General features: G+C 42.0%; 1 pseudogene; it reads left to right on the forward strand.

The window, feature by feature from the left end:
• Window positions 1-12,677: 12,677 nt before the first annotated feature.
• On the forward strand, window positions 12,678-13,437 carry LOC122546090 (uncharacterized; annotated as a pseudogene).
• Window positions 13,438-24,037: the final 10,600 nt, after the last annotated feature.

Genomic DNA, 24,037 nt, shown 5'->3' on the forward strand with positions numbered 1-24,037 from the left:
GAATGAGTTAAGCTTGATCCATTGAAAGAATGAGAAAAGCTCTACTCATTGAATTAACAGGTGGAGTTTGTTTCATTGCATGAACGAGTGCAGTTTGATTCATTGATTGAATGAAAGAATGCAGTTTGTTTCAGTAGATAAATGAGTGAATTTGGATTCTTTGAATATATGAATCACGTTTGTTTAAATGAATCAATGAAATACGTTTGTGTCATTGAAAGAAATTTTGAAGTTAGATTCAATGAATGTATGCAATTTGTTTCATTGAACGAATGAGTTAAGCTTGAGACATTGAAAGAATGAGAGAAGCTGTACTCATTGAATTAACACTTGCAATTTTTTTAATTGAATGAGTGCAGTTTAATAGATGAAAGAATGCAATTTATATCAGTAGATATTTGAATGAATGTGGATTCATGAAATGCATGAATTAAGCTTATTTCAATGTATCAATGAAAAACGTTTGTTTCATTGAATGCTTCGTTGAAGTGTAATTCAATGAATGACTGGCAGCAGTTTGTCTCATTGAATGCTTGCGTTAAGCTAGAGACATTGACTTAATGTAGTATGCTCTACTCATGGAATTCATACGTGCAGTTTCATTCCTTCAGAGAAAGAGCGCTGTTTGATTCATTGAATGGATGAATAGAGATTCATTCACTAAATTAACGAGTGCTGGTTTATTCCTAAAATGTATGAGTTGCGTTTACTTTCATTGAACCAATGTAACACGTTTGACATATTGAATGCATGATTGCAGTTTGATTCCAGAAATGAATGAATGCAGTTTGTTTCATTGAATGAATGCGTTAAGGTGGAGACATGGATTAAATGAGAGAAGCTCATGAAATGCATGAATTAAGCTAGAGACATTGACTGACTGTAATATGCTCTACTCATTGAATTCACAAGCGCAGTTTCATTCCTTGAGTGAAAGGGCGCCGTTTGATTCACTGAATGAATGAATAGAGATTAAATCATTAAATTAATGAGTGCTGGTGTATTCCTAAAATGTATGAGTTACGTTTACTTTCATTGAATCAATGAATCACGTTTGATTTATTGAATGAATGATTACAGTTTGATTCTAGAAATGAATGAATGCAGTTTGTTTCATTGAATGAATGCGTTAAGGTGGAGACATGGGTTGAATGAGAGAAGCTCTACTCATTGAATTAGTACGTGGAGTTTGTTTCCTTGAATGAACGAGTGTTGTTTGACTCATTGAGTGAATGAAAGAATGCATATTGTTTCAGTAGATAATTTGGATACATTAAAAGTATGAATTAAATTTGTTTAAATGAAGCAATGAAAAACGTATGAATCATTGAAAGAAGTTTTGAAGTTTCATTCAATGAACGAATGAATGCAGTTTATTTCATTGAACGAATGAATTAAGCCTCAGATATTGAAAGAATGAGAGAAGCTCTACTCTTTGAATTAATTTTTGCAATTTTTAAAATTGAATAATGATTGCAATTTGTTTCACTGAGTTGATGAAGGAATGCAATTTGTTTCAGTAGATATTTTAGTGAATTTGGATTCATGAAATGCATGAATTAAGCTTGTTTGAATTAATCAATGAAAAAGATTTGATTCATTGAATGCATCATTGAAGTGTGATTCGAAGAATGGATTGAATGAGAGAAGCTCTACTCATTGAATTAACACGTGGAGTTTGTTTCATTGAATGAACGAGTGCAGTTTGTTTCATTGAATGAATGAAAGAATGCTGTTTGTTTCAGTAGATAAATGAGTGAATTTGGATACATTAAAAGTATGAATTAAGTTTGTTTAAATGAACCAATGAAAAAACGTTTGAATCATTGAAAGTAGTTTTGAAATTTGAGTCAATGAATGAATCAATGCAGTTTGTTTCATTGAATGAACGCGTTAAGGTGGAGACATGGATTGAATGAGCGAAGCTCTACTCATAAATTAACAGGTGGAGTTTATTTCATTGAATGGACGAGTACAGTTTGATTCATTGAATGAATGAAAGAATTCAGTTTGTATCAGTAGATAAATGAGTGAATTTGGATAAATTAAAAGTATGAATTAAGTTTGTTTAAATGAACCAATGAAAAACCCCTACTCACGGAAAGCAGTTTTGAAGTTTGATTCAATGAATGAATGAATGCAGTTTATTTCACAGTAGATATTTGAGTGAATTTGGATTCAGGAAATGCATGAATTGAGCTTGTTTGAATGAATCATTTGATTCATCGAATGCATCGTCGAAGTGTGATTCAATGAATGAATGGGTGCAGTTTTTCTCACTGAAGACATTGACTGAATGTAGTAAGCTCTGCTGATTGCACTCACATGTGCAGTTTCATTCCTTCAGTGAAAGAGCGCTGTTTGATTCACTGAATTGACGAATAGAGATTGATTCAATAAATTCATGAGTGCTAGTTTATTCCTAAAATGTATGAGTTACGTTAAGTTTCATTGAATCAATGAATCACGTTTGACTTATTGAATGAATGATTGCAGTTTGATTCCAGAAATGAATGAATGCAGTTTGTTTCATTGAATGAATGTGGTAAAGGTGGAGATATGGATTGAATGAGAGAAGCTCTAATCAATGAAGTAACACGTGGAGTTTGTTTCATTGAACGAATGAGTTAAGCTTGAGCGATTGAATGAATGAGGGAACCCCTACTCATGAATTAACAGGTGGAGTTTGTTTCATTGAATGAACGAGTGCAGTTTGATTCATTGAATGAATGAAAGAATGCAGTTTGTTCCAGTAGATAAATAAGTGAATTTGGATTCAAGTAATGCATGAATTAAGTTTGTTTAAATGAATCAATGAAAAACGTTTGAATCACTGTAAGAAGTTTTGAAGTTTGATTCAATCAATGAACGCAGTTTGTTTCATTGAACGATTGAGTTAGGTTTGAGCCATTGAAAGAATGATGGAAGCTCTAGTCATTGAATGAACACTTGCAATTTGTTTAATTGAATGAATGAGTGCAGTTTAGTTGATGAAATAATGCAGTTTGTTTCAGTAGATATTTGAATGAATTCATAAGATGCATGACTTAAGCTTGTTGCAATGAATCAATGAAAAAAGTTTGATTCGTTGAATGCTTCATTGAAGTGTGAGTCAATGAATGAACGGCTGCAGTTTGTCTCATTGAATGCTTGCGTTAAGCTAGAGACATTGACTTAATGTAGTATGTTCTACTCATTTAATTCACATGCGCAGTTTCATTCCTTGAGTGAAAGAGCGCTGTTTGATTCACTGAATGGATCAATAGAGATTCATTCACTAAATTAATGAGTGCTGGTTTATTCCTAAACTATATGAGTTACGTTTAGTTTCGTTGAATCAATGAATCACGTTTGACTTAATGAATGAATGATTGCAGTTTGATTCCAGAAATGAATGAATGCAGTTTGTTTCATTGAATGAATGCGTCAAGGTGGAGACATGGATTGAATGAGAGAAGCTCTACTCAATGAATTAACAGATGGAGTTTGTTTCATTGCATGAACGAGTGCAGTTTGATTCATTGAATGAATGAAAGAATGCTGTTTATTTCAGTAGGTAAATGCATCCGCTGCACCCGATGTGGGGAGACAGGCCGCCTACTTGCGGAACGTTTCAGAGAACACCTCTGGGACCCCGGACCATCATCCACCATTTCCTCTGGCAGCTCATTCCTCACAAACACCACCTTCTGCATGAAAACATTGCCCCTGAGGTCCCTTTTAAATCTTACCCGCCCACCCCCCCCCCCAACCGAAACTATTACCCTCTAGTTCTGGTCTACCTTATCCCAGGGAAAATACCTTGTCTATTTACATTATCCATGCATCTCATGATTTTATAAACATCTATAAGGTCACCCCTCAGCCTTTGGCATGCTACAGAAAGCCGCCACAGCCTATTCAGCTCAAACCGACAAAACGTCCTTGCAAATCTTTTCTGAATCCTTTCAAGTTTCACAACATCCTTCCGATAGGAGGGAGAGCAGAACTGCACACAGTGGCCAAACCAATGTCCTGTACAGCCACAACATAACCTCCCAACTCCTATACTCAATCAGAAGATTGGACAAGTTGTCAAAACCCACAAAAGACACTGGGAAAAATGGAGGAACAAACCAAACTTTTGAGGGTCAGCTTGGAAGCATCAACGTCCGGAGCGGGGGTGGGGGGAAAGGAAGCCGAATATACTGCAGCCAAATCGGAAGAAGAACAGAGGACGCAAAATCGTGGCAGTCAGCTTGATGCTGCAGTGAGGAATATTGCATGTGCTGTACTTGCATTTATTTGTGGCGATCGGATGCATTTTAAAAATAGAAACAGTAAAGCAATCGATGCCTTCCAATTTCTATCCTTCCGACCCTCCTCACCCGGGTAATGAAGATTCTAGATTCTGCTCCCTCCCTGAATTCACTCCAGCTGCTACAAGTGAATAGATTTCCTCCCCTCTCCCTGTCTCTCCCCCAGGATGAGGAGTTGCCCAGAGGGAGGGATTTTCACTCTGAAACTGACAGGGCCACTTCCGCGTTGTGACCGCAACAATGGGGCGAGGCGAGGCCGACAGCAGAACCCGCCCTGTGCCTGCTCCGGACGCCCGGCAGTCTGGCCCGCACTGCGCCTGCTCTGCCCTGCAGCAGAACGGGAGGAGAGCACAGTTTGCAAAAATCCCTTCCCTACAGGGTGGAAGCAGGCCACTCGTTCTAACGAGTCCACACCGACCCTCCGAAGGGTAACACACTCGGACAAATTCACCTACCCTATTGGTCTACATTTATTTCACCCGTGGAAAACACTTCATTTCCCTCCCCCATCCCATCAATGGGAAATGCAAAAAGAGTTCTGAAACTCTGGAACTGGTTGGAATCCCAGCGCAGAAACAGGCCATTCAGCCCAACAAGTCCAGAATGACCCTCTAAAGAGTAACCCATTCCCCTACCACTCTACATTTACCCCTGACTAGTGCACTTAGCCTGCACATCCCTGCACACTATGGGTCAATTTCAGCATGGCCAATTCACCCTAATGTGCACATCATTGGACGGTGGGAAGAAACTGGAGCACACAGAGGAAACCCATGCAGACACGTTGAGAGAACGTGCAAACTTCACACAGACTAGGACCCCAGTTCACAGGCTCAGGGGGAAGGGATGCCTTTAGAACTGAGATGAGAAGGAATTTCTTTAGCCAGAGGGTGGTGAATCAGTGGATCTCATTGCAGCAGAGAGCTGTGGAGGTGGAGTCATTGAGGGCATTTAAGACAGAGTTCTTGATAAGTAAGGGGATTAAGGGGTATGAGGGGAAGGAAGCAGAATGGGGTTGAGAAACATATCAGCAATAATCGACTGGTGGAGGAGACTTGATGGGCCAAATGGTCTCATTCTGCTCCTGTGTATTATAGTCTTAAAACTGGGCAGATTATTTAAGTGGTTTTCTGAAATCAGGAGGGGTCGAGACAAGAGTTCACGGTGGATGTCTTTTCACGAGGGGATTTCAAAATGGGGAGAAGCAAGTTTTTAATGTGACAGAACAGAGGTTTAAAAAAAAGACGAGGGGCAAATTGTTTGACATGTCGGGTGGGTCACGTGTGGAATGAATGTCCTGATGAAGTAATGGGTGTGGGCACCTGTAATGTTCCAAAAATGTTTGGAGGGGGACACGAATTGGAGCCAGGTGGGATTGGTTTAGTTTGGGGTTATGTTCAGCTGGACTGGTTGGACCATAGGGTCTGTTGCTGTGCTGGATGACTGTGCATGCTATCCATTAGTCTGGTAAGCAATGGGAAATGAGCAGTGAGGATCTACTTTGCACCTAGGCTACATTTGATTTATTATTGCTGTGAGACACTGCCAAGTATTGTCTCATGCTATCCAAGCAACACACACCTTACATAAGGACATCAGGGTAATAGAATTCAACAGGTGCTGGCACGATGGCTCAGTGGTTAGTGCCGCTGCCTCACAGCACCAGAGATCTGGGTTCGATTCCAGTCTCGGGCGAGTGTCTGTGTGGAGTTTGCACATTCTCCCAGTGTCTGCATGGGTTTCCTCTGGATGCTCCGAATTCCTCCCACAATCGGAAATAATGTGCAGGTCCGGATGGATTGGCCATGCTAAATTGTCCCATAGTGCCCAGAGATGTGCAGGTTAGGGTGGATTGGCTGTGGTAAATTGTCTCCTAGCACTCAGGGATGTGCAGGTTAGGGTGGATTAGTCAAGGGGAAATGTAGAGTAATAGAATGGATCTGGGTGGGTTACTTTTCAGAGGGTCAGTGTGGCGTTGTTGGGCTGAAGGGCCTGCTTCCACCCTGTAGGGATTCTATGAGAATGCAGAATGTTCTGTTACACCTGCAGAGAAAGATAAGCTCGAACAAACAAGCGGTCTGTTTGTAAGTCAGATAACCACAGGAGATGATGATAGAATCTCGCATGTAGGGGGATGTGAGAAAATCCCAAACTCTCCGGCCTCCTGCCTTTACTGGACAGCGAAGAGGGTTACCTCAGATTACAACAGGATCTGGACCAGATGGGCCAATGGACTGAGAAGTGACAGATGGAGTTTAATTCAGATAAATGTGAGGTGCTGCATTTTGGGAAAGCAAATCTTAGCAGGACTTATACACTTAATGGTAAGGTCCTAGGGAGTGTTGCTGAACAAAGAGACCTTGGAGTGCAAGTTCATAGCTCCTTGAAAGTGGAGTCGCAGGTAGATAGGATAGTGAAGGCAGCGTTTGGTATGCTTTCCTTTATTGGTCAGAGTATTGAGTAAAGGAGCTGGGAGGTCACGTTCCGGCTGTACAGGACATTGGTTAGGCCACTGTTGGAATATTCCACACAATTCTGGTCTCCTTCCTATCGGAAAGATGTTGTGAAACTTGAAAGGGATCAGAAAAGATTTACAAGGACATTGCCAGGATTGGAGGATCTGAGCTACAGGGAGAGGTTGAACAGGCTGGGGCTGTTTTCCCAGCATTGGAGGCTGAACCTTATAGGGGTTTACAAAACTATGAGGGGCATGGATAGGGTAAATAGGCAAAGTCTTTTCCCTGAGGTCGGGGAGTCCAGAACGAGAGAGCATAGGTTTAGGGTGAGAGGGGAAAGATATAAAAGAGACCTAAGGACCAACGTTTACACACAGAGAGTGGTACGTGTATGGAATGAGCTGCCAGAGGAAATGGTGGAGGCTGTTACAATTACAACAATTAAGAGAGGCATTTGGATGGGTATATGAATAGGAAGGGTTTGGAGGGATATGGGTTGGGTGCTGTCAGGTGGGACTAGATTGGGGGATATCTGGTCAGCATGTATGAGTTGGACCGAAGGGTCTGTTTCCATGCTGTACATCTCTATGACTCTCCTCCCTGATGAACTTCCAACAACATATCCACACTTGAATTATGACCACCTCTTTAAACCTCAGGAATAATATTTGACTCTGCCCATATCTGCTCATCTGCTTCTGAAAATTACATCTATGCATTTGTCACCTCTGAGTTTGATTCTTCTGTCACACACCAAGGGCTGCAACATTGTATTCCCCCAAACAACAGATCATCCAGATCAATAAACAAGAAATAAATAACTGCAGATGTTGGAAATTTGAAACAGAAACAAAAATTGCTGGATAACCTCAGTAGGTCTGGCAGCATCTATGGACAGACAGTACAGTCAACGTTTCAGGTCCAGTGACCTAGTTTCATTCCAGAGCTGGTTCTCGCCTTCCTCACACCCAGCTCATTTAACCTATGATTACTGTGCCTGCTGCTCTACACAGGCTCCTGGTAATGCAGAAGTTCCATTATAAAATGCCAATCTTTGCTCATAGTCTTGTCCCTTGCTATCTCTATCATCTTCTCTGTGCCTCTTAATTCAAACAGCTCAGGAAATGCCCAACATTCTCATTCAAGCTGACATCGAACGCCAAGAGTCTGAAGTCTGTAATTCAATTGCACAATGAGGGATGGCAAATAGATGCTAACGACGTTCAGGTCCCATGTCTGAGTAAGATAAATGCAGAAGATTGAGGAGTGCAGCCGAACATTCGCAGTGAACTACAAACCACCAAAATTATCAAGTGAGTGAGACAGAGATTAGAAAGACTCACTACACGACTCCAGTCAAACATTACTCGAGGAAAAGTCTGGAAATGCTCCCTCTCTTCCCCCGTGAAAAGAGTTTCCAGGAACCATCACGGTCAATGTAGGACAGCAGTTAACATCATTCTCTCTTCTTACCTCCGGACCATCAGTGCACATGATCCCGACTCCACCCCATGCGCTTGCTCGTAGGCCGCCTGCATTGAAAATGGGGCACTATCACATTCGCATGGCATGCTGGGTAAGACATAAGCCATGACAGATCATGTTATAACTTCAGACGGAGGGATTTTTGATTGGTCAGTACTAAAAGTTAAAAATGAATACAAACAAAGTTGCCAAAGGGTAGCTAGACTCATACGAGGGTTTTATAGACTGGAATCTAATCGAGGAATGGGGTTGTTAACAGGCAGAAAATCACAATCAGGAGTGAGTGACAGACGGAAATTTGATCGAGGGGATCGGCATGATTACATCCATTGTAACAGAAAACTGGGGTCGAAGTACAGGTTATAATCTAATCAGGAGTGATTTTTACAGACTGGAATCTAATCAAGGAGATCGGGATGATTTATACACAGAGAAACATACACAAGAGTAAGTACAGACTGGAATCTAATCAAAGCTCCTTGATGCCACACTGGGTCAAATACAGCCTTGAGGGCAAGGGCTGTCACTCTCATTTCACCTCTCGGATTCAGCTCTTTTGTCCATGTTTTAACCAAGGCTAGAATCAGGTCAGTACCTGAGTGAGCTTGGTGATACCCAAACGCTCGCCACAGGAAGGAAAACTGAACAGTATCTCCTCCGTGAATAAGCAGGTGTTTCTGGAGGATGGATAACACGGAAACCCTTCCCAAGTGTAGAGCAGTAAAAAACATCTTTCTAATGTGACTGCATCAATTAATTTCCAGCTGGAAAGGGTAGCTGAATCTCTTCACACATTTCCATAGATTAATCCCAGTGACCTCGTTGGTGTCCTCGTGTTTGTCCAGGACGAATGTTCCGAAGTCGAAAACATGTATATTCACTTTAAGAGAGAGTGTTTTTCTGAATTTTAAAGTACACCCACAGCAGCCAGCAAAAAGTCAGGCTGTTCAAATGTAGCAATTCGCTGTTAAATGGATAACCGAGTTCTGTTTGATGTTTTGATAACAATTTGAATTTAACTAATTAGTTAAAATTATGCCCAGGACACCAGAAGCCAATGGAAGTTGAAAAGAATCATTATCCAAAAGTCTCAGTATGAATAATACTTACTCTTATGTCATGAAGATCAAACCACTTTGTTAATTAAACCAGTTGTGAAGAAAAGCTCATCTTGCCTCGTAATCTGTTAACATGGTTTGATACCTGAGTGAGTAAAAACATCGAAGAAGAGGAGACTGTGTAGCCGTGAGTTAATGTAATGTTTAATAAATGCTATTAGAATAGCATATTATTCTATAGAGTCAGTGTTAGATAATAATTAATGAGGGGGATTGGATTTGTGAATAGTTTTTGTTTAATGTTCACTGTTACAGTTTAAAAACAATTATTTTTTCTTTAAATAGTGGAATAGTGTCACATTTTAACAGACTTTGAGGTAAGGTGAGCTTTTCTGGGCGTTTGGTTTAATGAACAGTTGGGTTTTATTCTACATGACGTAAGTATTAGTCAACACAGACTTAAGAATTATGATTCTTTTCATTTGTAAATCTCCTTTAAAATGCTGTGAGAGACGTTTTACAGAAGTTATTCCTGTCAGTTCAGGATAGAAGTTCTGAACAGATCATTCCGGTTTCCCTGGGACATTGTATACTCTTGTTGACCAAAGCTGGAAATTTCTGTCCCAGGCGACAGTGGCTTTGTCTCACTATAACTAGTCTCGTCATCTTTCCTGAAGAAGGGCTCATGACCGAAACTTCGATTCTCCTGCTCCTTGGATGCTGCCTGACCTGCTGCGCTTTTCCAGCAACACATTTTCAGCTGGTCATCCATGACCCTTGGGAGAGACGTTCAAATCCCGCCAGGCCACATAAGGGTGAAACGTTAAGTCATTAAAAAGCTGGACTCTGTCAGTTATTGTAAAATACCATTGAGCTCACCTTTCACCGGTTTGACCTACAATATTGTGGTTGACTCTTCATCGCCCTCCAGACAATGAGGGATGGACAATAAACCCACACCAGCTCGGGCATACATATAAAAAATTTTTAAATCTCCCTTCTCCCTGGGAGGAAATAGAAATGAGCTAAATTTCTCTCCTTTTAATACATGTGTACAATTGGAAATGCGTCTTATGATCCGAACGTCATTCCTGCACTGCTCATTCTTCAGTTCCTGTGTGATTGACGGCATGTTCTGGCCAATAGAAAGAGGGGCAGCGCAGGATGACATTTTGTGATTGGCTGGTCCTCGAACTGATCAGGGTGAATGAATGCTGTTTCCGGAGTATGCGCAGTGTAGGCGCAGAACTGAAGGGAGGGATTGGATGGGTTCAGGAACAACCTGGTGGAAATTATCTGTACTGGAGTTAATACTGAGCCCTGGGAAATTCCTTTTACATGGGGTGGGAGTCAAAGGATTTACTTGCAGCCAACTCAAACCAAAAGAAACGTTTGTCTCTCCTGCATCGAGAAGGAGAGGCTTTGGAACGGTTGGCTCTTGAAGACCGAAGATTTGTAAGCTGCAATTCTCACTTTCACTCTCTCCTTAAGAGATACTGCCTGAGCTGCTGACAGTTTCCAGAACTTTGACTTTCTTGCAGATTTCCCCCCTGTTGCGCCAACTTTTGTCTGTTGGAATGAGGAGTAACTGCTGGGTTTAACCTCCAGCACTTGCTGAGACTGATCGGCTCCAGTAACTTCCAAGGTGAGGCTGTCGCGGCAAATCTTGCCAGGGTTAGTTGCTAAACTGAAGGTGTCTGTTCAAAGCTCAGGAATATGTTTTTGGAAGAAGTATTTTAGATGAATAGTTCTAATTTAGTTTACATCTAATGTTATCATTGGGACATGAGCAAGGCTAAAGAGGTCAACATTCACTGCTGTGCGGCTGTGACATTTTTCCAACAGTGCTGTTCTAGGATTATCAGGTGGCAGCAATAAAGAAAGTGACATGTATATACAAGAGGACTGTGTGTGCGTGTGTCTGGGAGTGGAGTTTATAGGTGATAGTTCTCCATACATGCTGGTCTTGATCTTCGAGTCATAGAGATGTACAGCAGGGAAACAGACCCTTTGGTCCAACCCGCCCATGCCGACCAGATATCCCAACCCAATCTAGTCCCACCTGCCAGCACCCGGCACATATCCCTCCAAACCCTTCCTATTCATATACCCATCCAAATGCCTCTTAAATGTTGCAATTGTACAAGGCTCCACCACATCCTCTGGCAGCTCATTCCATACATGTACCATCCTCTGCGTGAAAAAGTTGGTCCTTAGATCTCTTTTATATTTTTCCCCCCTCACCATAAACCTATGCCCTCTAGTTCTGGACTCCCCTACCCCAGGAAAAAGACTTTGCCTATTTACCCTATATATGCCCCTCACAATTTTGTAAACCCCTATAAGGTCACCCCTCAGCCTCCAGCGCTCCAGGGAAAACAGTCCCAGCCTGTTCAGTCTCTCCCGATAGCTCAAATCCTCCAACCCTGGCAACATCCTTGTAAATCTTCTCTGAGCCCTTTCAAGTTTCGCAACATCTTTCCGACATGAAGGAGACCAGAATTGCACACAATATTCCAACAGTGGGGTGGATCCGTCGCAGTTAGTCTTGTGATGAAGATGGAGGAAATTATGTCCTTAAGTATCCCTCTGCTCCCACCCTCTCTGCTGTCATTGAGGGCTGAGTCTTGTGGAGGCCCAGGACAGGCAGTGGGTCGACTTCCCTCAAGGACATTTGTGAATTAGTTGACTTTTTAATAGCAATCCAGTAACTTTTCATGGTCACTATTTGAGTGTCTTTCACACAAATTGCTATATTTAATGAATTCTATGGTGGCTCAGTGGTTAGCATTGCTGCCTCTCAGCTCAAGGGACACATGTTCGATTCCAGCCTTGGGTGACTGTCAGCAGGGAGTTTCCATGTTCTTCCTATGTGCACTGGTTTCCTTCCACAACACAAAGATATGCAGGTTAGGTGGATTGGCTGTGCTAAATTGCCAATTATGTGCAGGCTAAGTGGATTAGCTATGGGGAATGCAGGAGTAGGCGGTGGGTCTGTGTGCCGAAGTCTGTTATTCAGACTTAGGGACTGTTTCCCCACTGTAGGGTTTCTATGATTCTCAACAATCTCCTTTAGTATCTTAAACACTCTTTTTTTTCCGGTATTAAATTGTTTTGCAGGAAATCACAGAAGCACGTTTACCAGCAAGAATTCCAAACAAAAATCCTATCAAGATCTTAGAATCATCTCACCAGGAGTTGAAAACCAATGAATTGTCAATGTTTGTCTGTGGGAAAAGTTTGCAAACGTCAGTGTGCCCAGTGAACTGACCGTGGACAGGTCCTGCGCCAGTTTCACAGCCTGAAAAACATTCCACCAATCAGTGAGGAGAAACTGTATCCCTGTCCTGTCTGGGTGAGGAGTCAGCCAATCCTCCAATATGGAGAGACATGAGGACACCTGCACCACAGAGAAACCATGGAAATGTGCAGACTGTGGAAAAGGATTCAAATGCCCATCCATGCTGGAAACTCATCGACGCAGTCACACTGGGGAGAATCCTTTCATCTGCTCTGTTTGTGAGAAGGGATTCACTCAGTCACCTGACCTTGAAAAACATGAACGCACTCACACTGGCGAGAGGCCATACATCTGCCCCAAGTGTGGGAAGGGATTCAGTGACTCCTCCACCCTGTCAAGACACCAGCAAGCTCACACTGGCGAGAGGCCATTCATCTGTCCTGAGTGTGGAAAGGGATTCAAACGGTCAGCCCACCTGCTGAGACACAAGCAAATTCACACTCGGGAGAGGCCATTCATCTGCCCTGAGTGTGGGAAGGGATTCAGTGACTCATCCTACCTGCTGACACACCAGAGTTCACACTGGGGAGAGGCCATTCCCCTGCTCTGAGTGTGACAAGGCATTCGCTCAGTTAGCCAATCTCCGGGCACACCGACTGGTTCACACTGATAAGAGACCTTTCAAATGCTCACATTGTGAGAAAAGCTTTAAACGCAGACATGAAATGCTGATACATGAACACGTTCAAACTGGGGAAAGGCCATTTTCCTGCTTTCTGTGTGGGAAACGATTTGTCCATTCAAAAAACCTTCTGAAACACCAGCGAATACACACTGGTGAGAAGCTGTTACCTGCTCCCTCTGTGGGAAAGGATTTACTCAGTCATCTCACCCTCTGAGACTTCAGAAAGTTCATAGCCTCCATCACTGGGGAAGGTATGCCTCCTAGGTAGAAGAAGCTGACTGGATGTGCTGAGGTTTTGGCACAGAGGGGTCTTTAAGTGATAGACCTGAAGGTATTTAAATTGGGTCCTGACAGCCATAGTTCCTTCTGCCAGGTGGTTGGAGCAGGAGGCTGGTATCAGCGGGTTTGTGTGTAAGAAGAATGAGTGTGGGTACTGTTGGAATCTCAGTGCCAGTTTTGTTCAATTAACTACTCTCCATTATCTTTGCACCCTCCCTGAACCATCTAGAGTGAAACAGACTCCAGGCACAGGGTCTGTCCCTCATGGGTGAGAGGGAATGTGTGAAACCATAGGGAAAGCTGGGACCCACTAGAATGGTGTCCCTTCCTCAGTCTCTCCAGGTCTTAACTTTCAGTCTGTTTTCTGTCTCTCTTCTCCCCTTTCTTCCCCCTCTCCAAACCTTTCCTCACTCATCTTTTTCTCTTTCTCCTTCTCTTCCACGCTCACCCTCTTGCCCTATGCGTGTAGGTACGTAATTGTTTGAAGTTTGCGTCCTGTATAGACAGGGTGGTTACAAAGATGTTCAGCACACTTGCCTTCATTGCTCAGTCCTTTGAGTATAGGAATTGGGGCATTATATTGAGGTTACAAAGAGATCCCAAAGAGATTTACCAAGAATTTGCTGGTTATGAAAGGTTTGAGCTATATGGATTAGATTAGGTTTAGATTAGATTAGATTACAGTGTGGAAACAGGCCCTTCGGCCCAACAAGTCCACACCGACCCGCCGAAGCGCAACCCACCCATACCCCTAACCTAACACTACGGGCAATTTAGCATGGCCAATTCACCTGACCTGCACATCTTTGGACTGTGGGAGGAAACCGGAGCACCTGGAGGAAACCCACACAGACACGGGGCGAACTTGCAAACTCCACACAGTCAGTCGCCTGAGGCGGGAATTGAACCTGGGTCTCCGGCACTGTGAGGTAGCAGTGCTAAGCACTGTGCCACCGTGCCGCCCACAAAGAAGCAAGCTAGGCTGGGATTTATCCTGGAGTGTAGGAGATTGAGAGGTGACCTCAGATTATAAAATCCTATGGATAGGGTATGGATAGGGTTAACAGTGGATAATGTGATCCAGGGCAAGGACATGCTGGAGGACCTTTGGCTCAGAGAGATGGAGCTGGAAGCTAGGCTGCAGACATGTTGGGGGGGGGAGGGGAAGAGGGAAAGAGGAAAAGTTAGCTGGATGCTTTATTCCGGGAGACGGTCAGAGCTTTCTGATTGGGTCAATGGACAGGGTCAGGAGGGTATGAACCTAAGTCAGGTAGATAAACGGGATCTGAGAGAGCTGCAGGGCAGAGGAGTTAACTGGCTTGTTGATGGGACTATGAAGAATGTTGGGGAGGGGACAGAATAGTGACAGGGATTGTGCCTGTTCTCTGCAGTTGACACCAGGTGGCCAGATGGTATCGGTGCCTGTCTAGTGCCAGTATTCAGGAACCAATGTGCTCAGAACTGGAGAAGTGACAAGGGGAGGTTTCAGCAGGTGCCGTCCAACAATGTCAGAAGGAAGAGCCTCTGCTGAGGGCACATGAGAAGTTAGAAACTACAAAGATTAAGGTGGAACTCAAACCTCTGGACAGCTCAGTGGTTAGCACCGCTGCCTCACAGCGCCTGGGACCTGGGTTCAATTCCACCCTCAGGCGACTGTTTGTATGGACTTTATCATGTTCTCACCCTTGTGTCTATGCGGGTTATTTCTGGGTGGTCCAGCTCCTTCCAGAGCTCAAGGATCTGCAGGTTAGGGTGGATTGGCTGTGCTAACGTGTCCGCGGATGTGCAGGTTCAGGTGGATTAGCCATGGAGAACTGCAGGGTAAGAGTAAGGGTCTGGGTGGGATGCTGTTCAGCAGATACAATGGGCTGAATAGCCTGTGGGGATCATAGATTACAATGCCTTAGCCACGTGTCTATTGAGAAATGATTGCCCAAATCTACTTTGAGAGGAGTGGATTCCAGTTCGTTGAACACCTGAGGAAGGTGGGATTTGTGCTGTCGTTGCGCCCCCCCCCCCATCCATTTTCTGTCCACCCACTGTCCCTGCCCATTCTCTCTGTCCCACAACTCTTCCTCTTCTAACCCCTCCCCCCCCCCCCGGTCCCCCGTGCATTTTCTCTCCTCCCATCCACCCTCTGCCCACTGTCTAAACTGTCTCCCTTCTTCACCCCCACCCCACTCCAGTCCACAACCTTTCTTGTGCGTCAATTCCTCTTTAATCGCTGTATCAAACCCTTCTTAGAAGAGAGAGAGAATGGCTCTACCTGGGAGACAGATGTATGGGAGAAATGGCTGATGTTTAAAATTGAGAATAGCTAAAATGATATATTCAGAAACATCATTAAAGTTTGAAATCCTGTTCATTTTTTTTTAAAGAAGGCTGCAGCCATGTTTCTGAAACTTGCATTGAAATATGCATTGTTAGACCACATCTCAGAACAGGCCACAAGGAGTGAATGGCTTATTCCTAGTCCTGTGAAATTGGTTCTGACTAGTTAGAACTGAGTTCATAGAGATGTAGGGCAAGAAAACAAACCTTTTGATCCGTGCTGACCAGATATCCCAAATTAATCTGTTGACATATTTGTCCGTATCTCTCTCAACCCTTCTTATTCATATACCCATCTATATGCTTTTTAAATGTTGTCATTGTATCAAACTCAATCACTTCCTCTAGCAGCTCATTCTATACCAGAGCATCCTCTGCCTGAAAATGTTACCCTTCAGGTCCCTTTTAATCTTTCCACTCTCACCCTAAACGTTTGCCCTTTAGATTTGGACTTCCTTTAACCTGGGAAAAAGACATAGAAAAGTTGAGCAGCCAGACAAAATACAAGAGAAATAAAATGTCGAGGCGGCTCCAGCCTTTTTTTTTCTCTTGGACTTTTCAAATATATCAGTAATATTAGCATCTCCATCGATCACGCTTCGCAGTGTCAGTAAGCACAACACGACGTGGCATTGTCAGCAAACATTGCGCATGCTCCTCGCTGACCTTCCTTTCATGAACCAATGAGAAGCCCTGGAGGACCGGTAGGAGACTGGCCGTCCTATCAATCAGAGCCCCCATTGTCTGAATGCGGAAGTTGGACTTTACGCGGCAGAAGTTGCTGCTGCGTATCTCTCCCTGAATAAAGATTGAGCGTCACCCAGACTGTAACTTCCTTCCTCTGTCCAAATATCTGTGAGTACAACAGTTTTTTTTTCATTCTGGAGTTCAATTGTTGACTTGCAGCAACTGAAGGGAGAGGGAGTGAATTTCTAGGGAGGCCACAGACTCTGGAAAAGTTAGTTCGTCTCTGTGTCTCAGTTGGCAAAGACATGGCAAATGCAGTACCACAAAAAAAAACACAGGAAGGAGGTGCATTGTTTAAATGGTGATACATTGGGATATGGAGAAAGTGAGGACTGCAGATGTTGGAGATCAGAGTCTGTAAGTGTGGTGCTTGAAAAGCACAGCAGGTCAGGCAGCATCCGAGGAGGAGAGTCGACGTTTTGGGTACAAGCCCTTTATCTGGAATGATGTGTAGATGTACAAAGGGCCCTCAGCGTCCTTCTATACCAGTCAATGCCAGTTGTCAGACAGGTTCAGCAAGTCAATGGTATATTAGCAAGAGGAATTGAGTTCAGAAATGGGGATGTCTCCCTGCAGTTAGGGTGTCATTGAATATATTCAAGGCTGAGTTCATCTGATTTTTGAACAACAAAGAAGTGGATAGTTATGGGGGAAGGCAAGAAAATGACTTGAAGACCAATGCAGAACAGTTACAGGGAAAAAGTGAGGACTGCAGATGCTGGAGATTAGAGTCGAGAGTGTGGTACTGGAAAAGCACAGTAGGTCAGATAGCATCCGAGGAGCAGGAGAATCAATGAAGGGCTTCTTCCTGATGTAGGGCTTATGCCTGAAATGTTGTTTCTCCTGCTCCTCGGATACTGCCTGATCTGCTGTGCTTTTCCAGCATCACACTCCCGACACAGAACACTTATAGGGTCATAGAGCACAGAAACAGACCCTTCAACTCAACTAGTCCATGCTGACTATGTTCTCAAACTAAACCAGTCCCACCTGTCAGTGTTTAGTCCGTATCCCTCTGAACCTGTCCTATTCAAGTACTTATCCAAATGTCTTTTAAATGTTGTTACTGTACCTACATCAACCACTTCCTCTGGACGTTTATTCCATTAACAAACCAGTCTGCGTAAAAAAAAGGTGCCCCTCGTGTCTTTTTAAAATCTTTCTACTCTCACCTTCAAAATTTGCTCCTGAAACTTGAAACCCCCACCCTAAGGAAAGGACACCTGCCATTCACCTCATCTCTTCCCTCATCATTTTATAAACCTCTATAAAGTCACCTCTCAACCGCCTATGCTTCAGTGAAAAAAGTCCCAGCCTATCCACCTCGATGTAGGTATATTCATACCAATTATGATGTGTTCAATGCTGGTGGTGGTTCAAAAGACCAAATTGCCTCCTGCTCTTAATTCTCATTCTCTGGGTGCATGTCAGCGCGGGACCATAACACATAGGAGCAGAAATTAGGCCATTAAGCCCATCGGATTTGCTCCATCATTTATTCCTGGCTGATACGTTTCTCAATCCGATTGTCCCGCTTTCTCCCTGTAACCCTCGATCCGCTTGATACTCAAGAACCTATCTATCTCTATCTTAAATATACTTAGTGTCCTGGCCTCTATGGCCTTCTGTGGCAGTGAATTCCATAGATTCATCACTCTATCGCTGAAGACGTTTCTCCTAATCTCTCTTCTAAAAGGTCTTGCTTTTACTCTGAGTCTGTGCCTATGGGTCCTCGTCACTCATTCCAATGGAAATATCTGGCCAAAGCTGACACTGTCCAGGCCACTCAGTATTCTGTATGTTTAAATTAGAGGGTGAAAGTGAGGTCTGCAGATGCTGGAGATCAGAGCTGAAAATGTATTGCTGGAAAAGCGCAGCAGGTCAGGCAGCATCCAGGGAACAGGAGAATCGACGTTTCGGGCATAAGCCCTTCTTCAGGAATGAGGAAAGTTTGTCCAGCAGGCTAAGATAAAAGGTAGATGGAGGGACTTGGGGGACGGGCGTCGGAAATGTGATAGGTGGAAAGTGGTCAAGGTGAGGGTGATAGGTCAGACTGGGGTGGGGGTGGAGATGTCAGGAAGAAGATTGCAGGTTAGGAAGGCGGTGCTGAATTCGATGGATTTTACTGAGACAAGGTGGGGGAGGGGAAATGAGGAAACTGGTGAAATCCGAGTTCATCCCTTATGGTTGGAGGGATCCTAGGCGGAAGATGAGGCGCTCTTCCTCCAACCGTCGTTTTGTTGTGGTCTGGCGATGGAGGAGTCCAAAGACCTGCATATCCTTGGTGGAGTGGGAGGGGGAGTTGAAATGTTGAGCCACAGGGTGGTTGGGTTGTTTGGTCCGTGTGTCCCAGAGTTGTTCTCTGAAACGCTCCGCAAGTAGCCGGCCTGTCTCCCCAATATAGAGGAGGCCACATCCGGTGCAGAGGATGCAATAGATGATGTGTGTGGAGGTGCAGGTGAATCTGTGGCGGATATGGAAGTTTCCTTTGGGGCCTTGGAGGGAGGTGAGGGGACAGGTGTGGTCGCAAGTCTTGCACCTCCTGCGGTTGCAGGGGAAGGTGCCGGGAGTGGAGGTTGGGTTGGTGGGGGGTGTGGATCTGACGAGGGAGTCATGGAGGGAGTGGTCTTTACGGAATGCTGATAGGGGAGGGAGGGAAATATATCTTTGGTGGTGGGGTCCGTTTGGAGGTTGCGGAAATGACGGCGGATGATGTGCTGTACATGGAGATTGGTGGGGTGTTAGGTGAGGACCAGTGGGGTTCTGTCCTGGTGGTGGTTGGAGGGGCGGGGCTTAAGGGCGAAGGAGCGGGAAGTGGAAGAGATAAATGAGTGAATTTGGATTCATTGAATGTATGAATTACGTTTGTTTAAATGAATCAACGAAATACGTTTGAATCATTGAAAGAAGTTTTGAAGTTTGATTCAATGAATGTATTCAATTTGTTTCATTGAACGAATGAGTTACGCTTGAGACATTGAAAGAATGTGAGAAGCTCGACTCATTAAATTAGCAGGTGGAGTTCGTTTCATTGCATGAATGAGTGCAGTTTGATTCATTGAATGAATGAAAGAATGCAGTTTGTTTCAGGAGATATTTGAAAGAATTTGGATTCATGAAATGCACGAATTAAGCTTAATTCAATGAATCAATGAAAAACGTTTGATTCATTGAATGTTTCGTTGAAGTGTAATTCAATGAATGAATGGCTGCAGTTTGTCTCATTGAATGCTTGCGTTAAGCTAGAGACATTGACTTAATGTAGTACGCTCTACTCATTGAATTCATACGTGCAGTTTCATTCCTTGAGCGAAAGACCGCTGTTTGATTCACTGAATGGATGAATAGAGATTCATTCACTAAATTAATGAGTGCAGTATGAGTTGCGTTTAGTTTCATTGAATCAATGTAACACGTTTGACATATTGAATGAATGATTACAGTTTGGTTCCAGAAATGAATGAATGCAGTTTGTTTCATTGAATGAATGCGTTAAGGTGGAGACATGGATTAAATGAGAGAAGCTCTACCCATTGAATTAACAGGTTGAGTTTGTTTCATTGCATGAACGAGTGCAGTTTGAATGAATGAAAGAATGCAGTTTGTTTCAGTAGATAAATGAGTGAATTTGGATTCATTGAATGATAATTTAAATTTCTTTAAATGAATTTTTAAAAGACGTATGAATTATTGAAAGAATCTTTCAAGTTTGATACAATGAATGAATGAATTTGTTTCAGTAGAAAAATGAGAGAATTTGGTTCATTGAATGTATGAATTAAGTTAGTTTCAATGAATCAATGAAAAACGTTTGAAACATTGAAAGAAGTTTTGAAGTTTGATTCAATGTATGAATGCAGTTTGTTTCATTGCACGAATGAGTTAAGCTTGATCCATTGAAAGAATGTGTGAAATTCTACTCATTGAATTAACACTTGCAATTTTTTAATTGAATGAAATAGTGCAGATTAGTTGATGAAAGATTGCAATTTGTTTCAGTAGATATTGGAATGAATTTGGATTCATGAAATGCATGAATTAAGCTAGAGACATTGACTGACTGTAATATGCTCTACTCATTGAATTCACAAGCGCAGTTTCATTCCTTGAGTGAAAGGGCGCCGTTTGATTCACTGAATGAATGAATAGAGATTAAATCATTAAATTAATGAGTGCTGGTTTATTCCTAAAATGTATGAGTTACGTTTACTTTCATTGAATCAATGAATCACGTTTGATTTATTGAATGAATGATTACAGTTTGATTCTAGAAATGAATGAATGCAGTTTGTTTCATTGAATGAATGCGTTAAGGTGGGGACATGGATTGAATGAGAGAAGCTCTACTCATTGAATTAATACGTGAAGTTTGTTTCCTTGAATGAACGAGTGTTGTTTGACTCATTGAGTGAATGAAAGAATGCATATTGTTTCAGTAGATAATTTGGATACATTAAAAGTATGAATTAAATTTGTTTAAATGAAGCAATGAAAAACGTATGAATCATTGAAAGAAGTTTTGAAGTTTCATTCAATGAACGAATGAATGCAGTTTATTTCATTGAACGAATGAATTAAGCCTCAGATATTGAAAGAATGAGAGAAGCTCTACTCTTTGAATTAATTTTTGCAATTTTTAAAATTGAATAATGATTGCAATTTGTTTCACTGAGTTGATGAAGGAATGCAATTTGTTTCAGTAGATATTTTAGTGAATTTGGATTCATGAAATGCATGAATTAAGCTTGTTTGAATTAATCAATGAAAAAGATTTGATTCATTGAATGCATCATTGAAGTGTGATTCGAAGAATGGATTGAATGAGAGAAGCTCTACTCATTGAATTAACACGTGGAGTTTGTTTCATTGCATGAATGAAAGAATGCAGTTTGTTTCAGTCGATAAATGAATGAATTTGGACTCATTAAGTTTGTTTAAATGAATTTTAAAAAACGTTTGAATTATTGAAAGAATTTTTGAAGTTTGATTCAATGAATGAATGAATTTAGTTTGTTTCATTGAATGAACGCGTTAAGGTCTCTCATGGATTGTCTGAGAGAAGCTCTACTCATTGAATTAACAGGTGGAGTTTGTTTCATTGAATGAACGAGTGCAGTTTGTTTCATTGAATGAATGAAAGAGTGCTGTTTGTTTCAGTAGATAAATGAGTGAATTTGGATACATTAAAAGTATGAATTAAGTTTGTTTAAATGAACCAATGAAAAAACGTTTGAATCATTGAAAGTAGTTTTGAAATTTGAGTCAATGAATGAATCAATGCAGTTTGTTTCATTGAATGAACGCGTTAAGGTGGAGACATGGATTGAATGAGAGAAGCTCTACTCAAGAATTAACAGGTGGAGTTTGTTTCATTGAATGGACGAGTACAGTTTGATTCATTGAATGAATGAAAGAATTCAGTTTGTATCAGTAGATAAATGAGTGCATTTGGATAAATTAAAAGTATGAATTAAATTTGTTTAAATGAACCAATGAAAAACCCCTACTCACAGAAAGCAGTTTTGAAGTTTGATTCAATGAATGAATGAATGCAGTTTATTTCACAGTCGATATTTGAGTGAATTTGGATTCAGGAAATGCATGAATTGAGCTTGTTTGAATGAATCATTTGATTCATCGAATGCATCGTCGAAGTGTGATTCAATGAATGAATGGCTGCAGTTTGTCTCACTGAAGACATTGACTGAATGTAGTAAGCTCTGCTGATTGCACTCACATGTGCAGTTTCATTCCTTCAGTGAAAGAGCGCTGTTTGATTCACTGAATTGACGAATAGAGATTGATTCAATAAATTAATGAGTGCTAGTTTATTCCTAAAATGTATGAGTTACGTTAAGTTTCATTGAATCAATGAATCACGTTTGACTTATTGAATGAATGATTGCAGTTTGATTCCAGAAATGAATGAATGCAGTTTGTTTCATTGAATGAATGTGGTAAAGGTGGAGATATGGATTGAATGAGAGAAGCTCTACTCAATGAAGTAACACGTGGAGTTTGTTTCATTGAACGAATGAGTTAAGCTTGAGCGATTGAATGAATGAGGGAACCCCTACTCATGAATTAACAGGTGGAGTTTGTTTCATTGAATGAACGAGTGCAGTTTGATTCATTGAATGAATGAAAGAATGCAGTTTGTTCCAGTAGATAAATAAGTGAATTTGGATTCAAGTAATGCATGAATTAAGTTTGTTTAAATGAATCAATGAAAAACGTTTGAATCACTGTAAGAAGTTTTGAAGTTTGATTCAATCAATGAACGCAGTTTGTTTCATTGAACGATTGAGTTAGGTTTGAGCCATTGAAAGAATGATGGAAGCTCTACTCATTGAATGAACACTTGCAATTTGTTTAATTGAATGAATGAGTGCAGTTTAGTTGATGAAATAATGCAGTTTGTTTCAGTAGATATTTGAATGAATTCATAAGATGCATGACTTAAGCTTGTTGCAATGAATCAATGAAAAAAGTTTGATTCGTTGAATGCTTCATTGAAGTGTGAGTCAATGAATGAACGGCTGCAGTTTGTCTCATTGAATGCTTGCGTTAAGCTACAGACATTGACTTAATGTAGTATGTTCTACTCATTTAATTCACATGCGCAGTTTCATTCCTTGAGTGAAAGAGCGCTGTTTGATTCACTGAATGGATGAATAGAGATTCATTCACTAAATTAATGAGTGCTGGTTTATTCCTAAACTATATGAGTTACGGTTAGTTTCGTTGAATCAATGAATCACGTTTGACTTAATGAATGAATGATTGCAGTTTGATTCCAGAAATGAATGAATGCAGTTTGTTTCACTGAATGAATGCGTCAAGGTGGAGACATGGATTGAATGAGAGAAGCTCTACTCAATGAATTAACAGATGGAGTTTGTTTCATTGCATGAACGAGTGCAGTTTGATTCATTGAATGAATGAAAGAATGCTGTTTATTTCAGTAGGTAAATGCATCCGCTGCACCCGATGTGGGGAGACAGGCCGCCTACTTGCGGAACGTTTCAGAGAACACCTCTGGGACCCCGGACCAACATCCACCATTTCCTCTGGCAGCTCATTCCTCACAAACACCACCTTCTGCAAGAAAACATTGCCCCTGAGGTCCCTTTTAAATCTTACCCGCCCACCCCCCCCACCCCCAACCGAAACTATTACCCTCTAATTCTGGTCTACCTAATCCCAGGGAAAATACCTTGTCTATTTACATTATCCATGCATCTCATGATTTTATAAACATCTATAAGGTCACCCCTCAGCCTTTGGCATGCTACAGAAAGCCGCCACAGCCTATTCAGCTCAAACCGACAAAACGTCCTTGCAAATCTTTTCTGAATCCTTTCAAGTTTCACAACATCCTTCCGATAGGAGGGAGAGCAGAACTGCACACAGTGGCCAAACCAATGTCCTGTACAGCCACAACATAACCTCCCAAC

Source organism: Chiloscyllium plagiosum, unplaced genomic scaffold (genome assembly GCF_037043375.1).
Source record: "Chiloscyllium plagiosum isolate Xiang-an unplaced genomic scaffold, Cpla_swu_hap1 HiC_scaffold_27, whole genome shotgun sequence".
In the NCBI taxonomy this organism is placed as follows: Eukaryota; Metazoa; Chordata; class Chondrichthyes; order Orectolobiformes; family Hemiscylliidae; genus Chiloscyllium; species Chiloscyllium plagiosum.